We start from the raw sequence: 12,600 nt of genomic DNA, 5'->3' as shown, positions 1-12,600 counted from the left end.
GCTTCAGATGATCTGGAGTCTCAAGGAAGACATGAGACAGCAAAATCAGACAATGAAAGATCACATTGACAAACAAATCCAGGAAGTAAAAGATCAATTTCACAGGGAGATAGAGGTAATAAAAAACAAACAAATTGAAATCCTAGAAATGCAGGAAGCAATAAACCAACTTAAAAACTCAATTGAGAATACTACCAGCAGAGTAGATCACTTAGAAGATAGAACATCAGACAATGAAGACAAAGTTTTTCAACTGGAAAAGAACATAGACAGCTCAGCAAGACTGCTAAGAAACCATGAGCAGAACATCCAAGAATTATGGGACAATATCAAAAGACCAAATTTAAGGGTCATTGGGATACAGGAAGGCACAGAGCTCCAAACCAAAGGAATAGATAATCTATTCAATGAAATAATACGAGAAAACTTCCCAGACTTGAGGAATGAGACAGAATCCCAAATCCTAGAAGCCTACAGGACGCCGAATGTGCAAAACCATAAGAGATCCACACCTAGACATATTATAATGAAGATGTCCAATATACAGAATAAGGAAAGAATTTTAAAAGCTACAAGAGAAAGGAAGCAGATTACATTTAGGGGTAAACCAATTAGGATAACAGCAGATCTCTCAACACAGACGCTGAAAGCTAGAAGATCCTGGAATAACATATTTCAAACACTGAAAGAAAATGGGTTCCAACCAAGAATCGTGTACCCGGCGAAATTAAGCTTCAGGATGGAAGATGAAATTAAAACCTTCCACGATAAACAAAAGTTAAAAGAATTCGCAGCTAGAAAACCTTCTCTTCAAAAAATCCTTGGCAAAACATTACAGGAAGAGGAAGTGGAAAATAATGTTGAAAACCAACATTGGGAAGTAGGACAGTAAATGGGGGAAAGTAATCAAAGAGGAAAACAAACCAGGTTTAGTATCATCAATAAACAAATATGGCTGGAAGAACAAACCATATCTCAATAATAACCCTAAATGTTAATGGCTTAAACTCACCAATTAAGAGACACAGGCTAGTTGAATGGATCACAAAACAAAACCCAACAATATGCTGCCTGCAGGAGACGCATTTGATAGGAAAAGATATACATAGACTGAAGGTGAAAGGTTGGGAAAAATCATACCACTCATATGGACTGCGGAAACAGGCAGGAGTATCCATACTCATATCTAATAAAATAGATTTCAAGCCAAAGTTAATCAAAAGGGATAAAGAGGGACACTACATACTGCTCAAGGGAACCATACACCAACAAGACATAACAATCATAAATATATATGCCCCAAATAATGGTGCAGCTATGTTCATCAAGCAAACCCTTCTCAAGTTCAAGAGTCTAATAGACCACCATACAATAATCATGGGAGACTTTAACACACCTCTCTCACCACTGGACAGATCTTCCAAACAAAAGTTAAACAAGGAAACTATAGAACTCAACAACACAATTAACAACCTAGACTTAATTGACATATATAGAATATACCATCCAACATCAAGTAGTTACACTTTTTTCTCAGCAGCACATGGATCCTTCACAAAAATAGATCATATATTATGTCACAGGGCAACTCTTAGACAATATAAAGGAGTAGAGATAATACCATGCATCTTGTCTGATCATAATGGAATGAAACTGAAAATCAATGATAAAAGAAGGAAGGAAAAATCAGGCATCACTTGGAGAATGAACAATAGGCTACTGAATGATCAATGGGTTTTAGAAGACATTAAGGAGGAAATTAAAAACTTCTTAGAGTTAAACGAAAACAAAGACACAACATATCGGAATCTATGGGACACATTGAAAGCAGTTCTAAGAGGAAAATTTATTGCTTGGAGTTCATTCCTTAAAAAAAGAAAAAACCAACAAATAAATGATCTCATACTTCACCTCAAAATCCTAGAAAAAGAAGAGCAAAACAACAGCAATAGGAGTAGAAGGCAAGAAATAATTAAAATCAGAGCTGAAATTAATGAAATCGAAACAAAAGAAACAATTGAAAAAATAGACAGAACTAAAAGTTGGTTCTTTGAAAAAATAAATAAGATCGACAGACCCTTAGCCATGCTAACGAAGAGAAGAAGAGAGAGAACCCAAATTACTAACATACGGGATGAAAAAGGCAATATCACAACAGACACTTCAGAAATACAGAAGATAATCAGAAATTATTTTGAATCCTTATACTCTAATAAAATAGAAGATAGTGAAGGTACAGATAAATTTCTTAAGTCATATCATATGCCCAGATTGAGTCAGGAGGATATAGACAACCTAAACAGACCAATAACAATAGAGGAAATAGAAGAAACCATCAAAAGACTACCAACTAAGAAAAGCCCAGGACCGGATGGGTATACAGCAGAGTTTTACAAAACCTTTAAAGAGGAACTAACACCAATACTTTTCAAGCTATTTCAGGAAATAGAAAAAGAGGGAGAACTTCCAAATACATTCTACGAGGCCAACATCACACTAATCCCTAAACCAGACAAAGACACCTCCAAGAAAGAAAACTACAGACCAATATCTCTAATGAACCTAGATGCAAAAATCCTCAATAAAATTCTGGCGAACCGGATTCAAAAACATATCAAAAAAATTATACACCATGATCAAGTAGGATTCATCCCTGGGATGCAAGGCTGGTTCAATATAAGGAAATCAATAAATGTTATTCACCACATCAATAGACTTAAAAATAAGAACCACATGATCATCTCAATAGATGCAGAAAAAGCATTCGACAAAGTACAGCATCCCTTTATGATCAAAACTCTAGAAAAATTAGGGATAACAGGATCATACCTCAACATTGTAAAAGCAATCTATGATAAGCCACAGGCCAGCATCATTCTGAATGGAGAGAAATTGAAGGCATTCCCTCTAAGATCTGGAACAAGACAGGGATGCCCTCTCTCACCACTTCTGTTCAACATAGTTCTCGAAACACTGGCCAGAGCAATTAGACAGACGAAAGAAATTAAAGGCATAAAAATAGGAAAAGAAGAACTTAAATTATCACTATTTGCTGATGACATGATTATATACCTAACAGACCCAAAAGAGTCTACAAAGAAACTATTAGAGCTAATAAATGAATTCAGCAAAGTGTCAGGGTATAAAATCAACACGCATAAATCAAACGCATTCCTGTATATCAGCGACAAATCCTCTGATACGGAAATGAGGACAACTACTCCATTCACAATATCCCCCCAAAAAATAAAATACTTGGGAATCAACCTAACAAAAGAGGTGAAAGATTTATACAATGAAAACTACAGAACCCTAAAGAAAGATATAGAAGAAGACCTTAGAAGATGGAAAAATATACCCTGTTCATGGATAGGCAGAACCAACATCATCAAAATGGCGATACTACCAAAAGTTCTCTATATGTTCAATGCAATGCCAATCAAAATCCCAACTGCATTTCTTGTAGAAATAGATAAAAGAATCATGAAATTCATATGGAATAATAAAAGACCCAGAATAGCAAAAACAATGCTAAGCAGGAAGTGTGAATCAGGTGGTATAGCGATACCAGACCTCAAATTATACTACAGAGCAATAGTAATAAAATCAGCGTGGTACTGGTACCAGAACAGACGGGTGGACCAATGGTACAGAATAGAGGACACAGTAACCAATCCACAAAACTACAACTATCTTATATTTGATAAAGGGGCTAAAAGCATGCAATGGAGGAAGGATAGCATCTTCAACAAATGGTGCTGGGAAAATTGGAAATCCATTTGCATCAAAATGAAACTGAATCCCTTTCTATCACCATGCACAAAAGTTAACTCAAAATGGATCAAGGAGCTTGATATTAAATCAGAGACACGGCATCTGATAGAAGAAAAAGTTGGCTATGATCTACATACTGTGGGTTCGGGCTCCAAATTCCTCAATAGGACACCCATAGCACAAGAGTTAACAGCTAGAATCAACAAATGGGACTTACTCAAACTAAAAAGTTTTTTCTCAGCAAAAGAAACAATAAGAGAGGTAAACAGGGAGCCTACATCCTGGGAACAAATCTTTACTCCAAACACTTCAGATAGAGCCCTAATATCCAGAGTATACAAAGAACTCAAAAAATTAGACAATAAGACAACAAATAACCCAATCAACAAATGGGCCAAGGACCTGAAGAGACACTTCTCAGAGGAGGACATACAATCAATCAACAAGTACATGAAAAAATGCTCACCATCGCTAGCGGTCAGAGAAATGCAAATCAAAACTACCCTAAGATACCATCTCACTCCAGTAAGATTGGCAGCCATCATGAAGTCCAACAACAACAAGTGCTGGAGAGGATGTGGGGAAAAGGGTACACTTGTTCATTGTTGGTGGGACTGCAAAATGGTGCAGCCAATTTGGAAAGCAGTATGGAGATTTCTTGGAAAGTTGGGAATGGAACCACCATTTGACCCAGCTATTCCCCTTCTCGGTCTATTCCCTAAAGACTTAAAAAGAGCATGCTACAGGGACACTGCTGCATCGATGTTCATAGCAGCACAATTCACGATAGCAAGATTGTGGAACCAACCTAGATGCCCTTCAATAGATGAATGGATAAAAAAAATGTGGCATTTATACACAATGGAGTATTACTCTGCATTAAGAAACGACAAAATCATAGAATTTGGAGGGAAATGGATGGCATTAGAGCAGATTATGCTAAGTGAAGCTAGCCAATCCTTAAAAAATAAATGCCTAATGACTTCTTTGATATAAGGGGAGTAACTAAGGACAGAGTAGGGACGAAGAGCAGGAGAAGAAGATTAACATTAAATAGGGAAGAGAGGGGGGAGGGAAATGGAGAGAGAAGGGAATCTGCAGGGAAAGGGAAGGTGATCCTCAGGGTTTTATAAAATTACATACAAGAGGAAGTAAGGGGTAAGGAAGAAGTACACAAGTGGAATAAATGTTTTACAGTAGAGGTGGTCGAGAGAGAAGAGGGGAGGGGAGGGGAGGGGTGGGGGGATAGTAGATGATAGGTTAGAGAGCAGAACTCATCAGACACTAGAATGGCAATGTGTAAATCAATGGAAATGTAACGGATGTAACCGATGTGATTCAGCAATCTGTATACGGGGTAATCATGGAAGTTCATAACCATTCTGAATCAAATTGTGAAACATGATATATTAAGAAAGATGTAATGTTTTGAAAGACCAACAATAAAAAAATTAAGAAAAAAAAAAAAAAAAAAGAATGGGGGATATGAAATGTGTATTCATGTCTAATAAATAAGAATTTAATTATAAACTAGTATTCAAATTAAATTATGCTTGAAGAACTCCTGAAGTCTTCTAGAAAAAGTATTTTAAAACTATTTAAGCCTCTCCAGCAATCTGTTAGAATACCAAAAAGATTTTCTCACAGTGTACTTAACAAAAGCTTAATTAATTTTATATGAATATTTTATTTGGTATCATTTAGATAATATACACTTATGATGAAAGTATGAGGTATCATTATCCCATTTTACAGATGAAAAAACTGGTGAGTTACAGCACCAATTTAAAAAGAAGCAATAAATAAAAAAAGAAAGAAGACCAGCAGAGTAGAAGTAGGATAACAATCGAGGGAGGAGGGGAAGGAAAGAGAAAGTACTGAGGAATGAAATGGGGAAATTATATTCCATGTATATATGATTATATATCTGTTATATAAAACTATAATGCACCAATAAAAAAACATTTAAAAAAACCAGTTTGACACTCTCCTCTGAAGTTGAATATAACCCTTAACCTAACAATTTCACTCCTAGATTGCACATGGATAAGATTGAATAGATGTAAGAATGTTCATAAAAGCACAGTTCATAATATCAAGAACCTGTGAGTAACCCAGTCAACCAGGAAAGGCAGTGTTGGTGAACAAATTCTGATATACTCATATAATAAAATACTATAGAAAGCCCAAACCAAATGCCTGCCACAAGCAACACCAGGGTGGATCTTACCAATTACACTTTTTGTTTTTATAAAGTTAAAACAACATGTATGCATACATATACTTTTTGAAATATGTATAACACAAAGAAGACTTTTTATTTTTATTTTATTTTATTTTCATTTAATTTTTTTTGTGGTGCTGGGAATTGAACCCAGGGCCTTGTGTATGTGAGGCAAGCACTTTACCAACTGAGCTATATCCCCAGCCCCCACAAAGAAGACTTGATAAGATCCTATAGAAAAGAATGCCAGGGAATATTAATCATGTAACTAGAGATGAGGGATCATTTTGGCTTGGGAGAAGGAGAGAAATCAGATGAATGTGGATCTATAAGATTGATATATGTTTTAATTTCTTGTCAAAGTCCTAGTGTTTTTTTTTTTGTTTGTTTGTTTGTTTTTGGCAGTGGGGGGAGGGAGAGTTTCAGGAGTTTTAATTTCATTGAAAATAACAAAGAAGGTCATGCATGGATCAATGCATGTTTTGTGGACCATTAAATACCAGGGGCCCAATTATAAAATCATCTGTTTTAAAAAGAAGTTAGACTAAGATGAGGGAAATAAGGTTATTGGTTATAAGAAACACAGGAGGTTTAAATCTGGACCACAGATAAATGATTCAATTCAAAGGGTCAGATGGAAGGTTCAGAGCTTGTGCTAAAAAGCTCCATTATGAAAATTATCTACACGACAGCCTCTCAGGAGTACATTACAAAACACCCACCTGAAGAATGTATTTTCTTTTGTAAATATTCTCTTCCATTTCTGGATGGCACCCAGACCCAGCTCAGCAAGACCAGTGAGTGACTTGGAGATCCCTAGCAATGAAGGACATGGATTCCTTGCTTTTCACAACGGAACTCTCCTGTCTGCTCTAAGGACTCTTCTCGTGTTCTCTTCTTCCTACAAGGCATTAAATGTGAAATAAGGTCTTGCCACCAAGTATCCTTTTGCAACTTCTGTTTCCCATGCTTATAGCACTGCGGAGCTCTGTAATGCATGTTGGAGTACTGCGAACACAGGCTACTTGGAGGCAATGAGTTTGTTGTCATTGTTTTAAATAACTAACATGTTACTGGGATTCCACTGTTTCAAGTGCAGAAGCTTGCTCTGTTTTTTGGATTCCTTAGGACCTGGAGAAAACAACAACCTGTTAACTCTGATCCCTGGGATGTGCTCTGCTGTTCTGGCACACAGTAGGCACTTCAGAATGCTTGTTGAATAAACAAGCATGATTTTCCAAATACTAATTTTTGGATTTCAGAAGAAAGACTGGTTAAGAACATACTTCCTATGGACAGTGTTTTCTATAGCAAAAAAGATCAATCTAAAAAGTATGAATGTATATATGGCATATGTCAAAAGAAGTTGAAATCTTGAACTATCTTTGGGAATTACAGACACTGATAGGCATTGCACTTGAGGACATCCACATGGCAAGAACATACCTTCAAAGAGTGGATTGAATCTGGAAATGCAGCATATGTGCCTGCGCACATGCACACCCCCCCCACACACAATGATTGAGCAATTAGGAGACCAACAAAGCCCTCCAACCTAGATGGCCCCCTTGTTAAAATGACAAATTCTCCAGATGACAAGGATACAAACCTTGAATTTCTTTGCCAAAAGACAGAAGCAGGGTCTAATGTTGGTCATATTAGAAACCAAAGGGAAAATGAAAGACATACTTAAGTCCTTTGGGATGAAGTTAGTCATCAAAGTGAAAGAAATACAGAACTTTCCAATAAGGTCAGCCATCAAAAGCAGATATTCGCAAGAGCATACCTCTAGAATGAAGAAGAAAAAGTCCCTTTTCCTGTACTTTAAGGGCATTTTATCCAAAAGGAGAAAATTCCCACATACTTTTCAGGAAGTCATAGGATATTCATGCATAGACACAAGTTCATATTTTCCCAATTGAGGACATTTATATTAAAAAAAAAAAAATCTGAACCTTCCCTCTGCTGGTGACTACTAATTCTTCGAGTGACTCTACTTGTCAAACTACTTTATTTTTGTTGTTGTTTTTTTCCATCTAAACACCTGTGTTCATTTTCCCCTAAATTAATATGCTTTCTGGTAAGCTGGTCTCCAAGCATAAAGTCATTTCTCATGTGCATGTTTTGCAGGCACCACTGACAGCCAGCTCTTGAGTGCAGTCACGCTGTCGACTTGACCCGACTTGCCTCCACTGGAACACAATGGTACAAGAAGCCACCTCATGACTGCCTGAGGTGTGGTGGGGCAGAGTCCTCAGAAGGTGCTTCTTTTTCCTTGGCTACCTAACATTTCTCCCCACCACTCCAAATTGGTTGCCAACCTGGGCTTCACCCCTTCCTGCTGCTCTAATTCCCTTTGGAGAGTGGGGTGTTGTGTGAAAAAATAAGTATCACACTTACCAACACATGCTCTGGGAGACTGGGATCAGTGTTCAATGATACAACATCAGGATCCCTGCAGGCTGGTGTCTTACGGGTTTGCACCCACACACAAGCAAACATAGGGATGGGTGGAAAAAGAGCTACCTGGAGTTCAAAATACAGCACCCTGAAGATGGGTTGTGGCTAGGTGTTTTCACCTCCTCTAGTCTTCGAGTTGTATTATTTCTTCCTCCTCCTCCTCCTCCTCCTCCTCCTCATCCCCCTCCTCATCCTCTTCTTCTTCTTCTTCTTTATTATAGATGGACACAATATCTTTGTTTTATTTTTATATGTGTTTCTGAGGATTGAACCCAGTGTCTCACACAGGTGAAGCAAGTGCTCAACGACTGAGCTACATCCCCAGCCCCCTCTATTTCTTATTTTAAAAACATCCTTTAAGTATAACTTACATAGAGTAAACTGTACATATTTAAAGTGTCCTTTGTTGATTTTTGACATATGCTGAGAAATCATCACTGCTAAGATTACAAACATTTCTGTTCACTCCAAATGAATTTCTTTGTAGATTTGGACAATTTTTATCTTTAACTTGAAATTATTCTTGGTTTTGAGGGGATTTGGCTCACTTAGAAGCCCAGGGTTTAACATGAAGTCTCTGATAGGATTTAAGAAACCCACAGTGCTACCCCCCACCAGTGCACCTCTTCCTGGGGAGGTGGGGCTGGAGGGAGAATGCTCTGATCAACAAGGCTCAGGACTTCTGTTTTGACTCACACTTGTCCTGAGGCACATACTCGGTTCCAATAAAAGGCAGTGAATCTGTCCTCCATTTGTTTATAATGAATAAGTCATGCTGGAAGCCAGGCATCTCCTTTTTTTCTCTCCCATGTTAAGGTTAGACAAGAAATCAGAGGCAGAGACATCCCAGTCAAAGTGTAGTCATCCTTAAAGTGTTCAGTGACTCCAGCTTAAACAGTTTAGAACTGGTGACTCAATGAGGACCCCTACTGGTGATACCAGGAGGCCCAAGCAGAGGAGCTAAGGCCTGCCTTTCCCACACCTCAGGGGCAGAAAGGGGCGACTTCCAGATGTACAAGAGGAATGGAAGCTGCAGCTGAGGTCCTTGCATCCTGCATCCTGTCCGCCTCACCTGCAAGGAGGGGTGAGCTCAAAGTGTGAGTCACAACCTTCAACCTAGGCCCACACTGGAGCAATTAACTACATTTTTGCTTCAGGAGAACCTTCCCTCAGCTGCAGGCCACCCTCAGGGTGCAGCTCTCTAGGCTACAAGCTAACAGCCTTCAACTCTGTGAATTGTAAAGCCCTAGGTTTAAAAAGCAAAGTTGCATTATTATTATTTTTTAGCCAATCCTTCTTGGCCCACTTCAGATTCCTATACACAAGTCCTAATGGGAGCAGGGGTCGGGCGTGGGGGTGGCGTGGAGGAGTGTTGTCTCAACTAGAATTAATGCCAGAATCAAGTCAACATAAAGTAGATTTATCGACTGTTTCAATGCATTGAAGCAAAGTGCTTTGTTTTGAGAACAAATCATCATAGCAACTCAGCTGCCCCAGTTACACTAAGCTCAGCACAACCAAAATGAAAATCCTTACCAAGTTTTGAAATTGGCTGGGGAGAGCCACTGAACCTTTGTTTGCAGCTTCAGGTGCCATTAGCCAGCACAGGGTTTGATTTTGTAATTTGCTGAAAGGGATGCTTTCAGTAATAATAAAGCTGTAAACCTGGATTTGAACAAAGGAATTCTAGGCCTTTCCCCAGCCAGTGTACATACAGGCAGCCCTCAGGGCCAAACAGCACCACTGCTTTGTTAAAATAGAAGGCTTCAGAAAAGTGCTGGTTGTTATTCACTGTGACTTGTGGATGTGTTCCAAGTTGGAGGTACGTCTGGTAACATAAATGCTCATCTTTAAAAAGAGGCAAATAAATACAAAAACAGGTTTTCTGTAGGCGTGAAAGGAAGAAAAGCAAGGCCACTTTTATTATTTTCCTCTACCCCCAGCTCTGAGCTTTAGCCCCACTGTCGATTTTTCTCTGGGGCCTTTTCATTCTCCCAGTCTGCTCTGCTCCTGCATCCCCATCACCCATGAACAGCGTCACCTTTGACCTGGGCCTCACCCCAGTCAGTCTCTTTCCCCATCTTGACCTTCCCTGTGGCTTCTCAGCCTCTCAGGCTGGAGTGTGTCCCAGGCCCCTGCCCCATGACCCAGGATGCCCAGTGCACTCTGTGGTACAACTTGAGGCCACTAGCACTAGGGCTGCTGGACTCCTAACCTTTGGGGGTCAGTGTTTTGAAATTCTCTCCTGCCTTTCAGGCTGGTTACTGTGATTCAGTTCCCTCTCCCTTTCCTCCCCTAGTTCTGTCTCTATCCTCCACCTAAACGTGGGCCTTGTCTAAAGCTGTCTGCTGGTCCTTCCATGTTCCTTCACCTTAGCCATTTATTCAAAGCCTTCACCTCTCACTTCTGTGCAGATGTCTCCTACATCTTAAATGGAGCCTGACCCATCTCACGGTAACTATGAAATGGAGCTAATCCTTCTTCCTATAAACCAGGCCCTTCTCCAGGCTTGCTTTTTTTTTTTTTTTCCCTGTAAAACATTCCCATCATTTTCTGAGTCCAGGTTTCAAAACTGGGCATTAGACTCCTCCTAGGCATCGATTTCCTTTGCCACATAGACTGGCCTTCTTGGATGCTTCTTTATGTCCTTCTTTCCTTTTCCAAAGCCATCTTCCTCTTTCTGGCCCTCATTACCTATGGCTTGGATTGGTACAGTGGCTTCTGCAGTGATCTCCCCACCATTCCTCACTGCTAGCCATAAGAAGTGGGAGAAAGAAGGTGAGCTTTGTGATTTGAATTTGCAGTTATTTCTGCTGTGGTTTTAATTTATCAATAGTCCCAGTCTCCAGGCTGACAACTATCAAGTCCCCGACACACTGTAAGTGCTCAATTAATAGTAGTTCCTTTCCATCAAATGGACTTCTTGGCCACATCTTTTCCTTCTGCTTTTATACTGAATTGAGAACCAGCCTCTTATGCTATCCCTTGGGAGCCTAGTACAAGGTGGGACCACTATGTTGCTTTTGCCTCACTGTTCATAAGTCTTTAAACACCATTGTTCTATTTCCACACATCTTTGCTGAGCTGGTGGACTCGACCGAAGGGCCCCACTCACTTCTGTCTGTTGAAATCCTAGTTGTTCTTTCAGACCTCTCTGGATTTCCACCACTGCTCTGAGGCCCCTTCAGGTCCGTCTGTGGATATGTCCTCCTCCTCTGACCTCCAGAAAACTTACACCTCTCCTGTGTCATTTTTATTCTGCTTGCTCATGTTCTAGCTTTGATGTCTCTTTATGACAAGACTGTGCATCCCTGGATGGCAGAGACTGTTACAGTATCAAACTCAGACAGTTCTTCACCTTATGCAATAAATAGCTGATGCTGGACAGACCTGCCCAGTCACGCTTTTTTACTAAATTTTCTTCTCTCCTAAGCGACTAGGTGTCACCCTTGACAGAAATAAAGTTGCATGGGGATGCAATCTCTCACTCAGACAAAGGCAGCACCTAATTGACACCACATTCTGGAGCTGAAAATCATAGGAGAGGGTTCCTTTCAAATTTGCTATGCCACCATTTCATTAGATGTGGTTTATTTACTATTTTCACTAATCCCAGGAAATCCCTTTGAAATCACAAATTTTGTTTACCTTCCAGTCCTCAGAGAGTCATGCTCTTCTCGTATAGAGATACGGTGGTCACACAGATAGATCCCTGAGAACGTTTAAAATTCTTCTTTTCTCATCCATGAATCTTTAACACCCATAGATTATCTATGGCTCCACAAGAGAGGAAATCAGATCAAACACTGGGCTTTGGCAAATAGAATGAGAGTCCATTGAGCAACAGGCCAGCCTCTTAAAATTGTCTGTAGTTCTTAAAATTAAAATTAATATCAACTTGTAGTTTTTAATATATTAACATCATAGTAACAAATTATACTTCTCTTTATATTTAAGAAAAAAAAAAAATATATATATATATCTTACACAGCATATACGTATGTATGTGTGTTATTCTCTTTTACTTGGTTGGAAGTGGGTCTTATTATATGGGAGTTATATGAGTTCATGTTGGCAATACTCTTGCAAAGTGTAATTTTCAAAAAGTTAAAAGTCTCTTAAAAAAAAAAAACAACCAGAAG

This window comes from Ictidomys tridecemlineatus, chromosome 11 (genome assembly GCF_052094955.1).
Source record: "Ictidomys tridecemlineatus isolate mIctTri1 chromosome 11, mIctTri1.hap1, whole genome shotgun sequence".
NCBI classification, from domain to species: domain Eukaryota; kingdom Metazoa; phylum Chordata; class Mammalia; order Rodentia; family Sciuridae; genus Ictidomys; species Ictidomys tridecemlineatus.
This window is presented reverse-complemented; position numbering follows the sequence as displayed.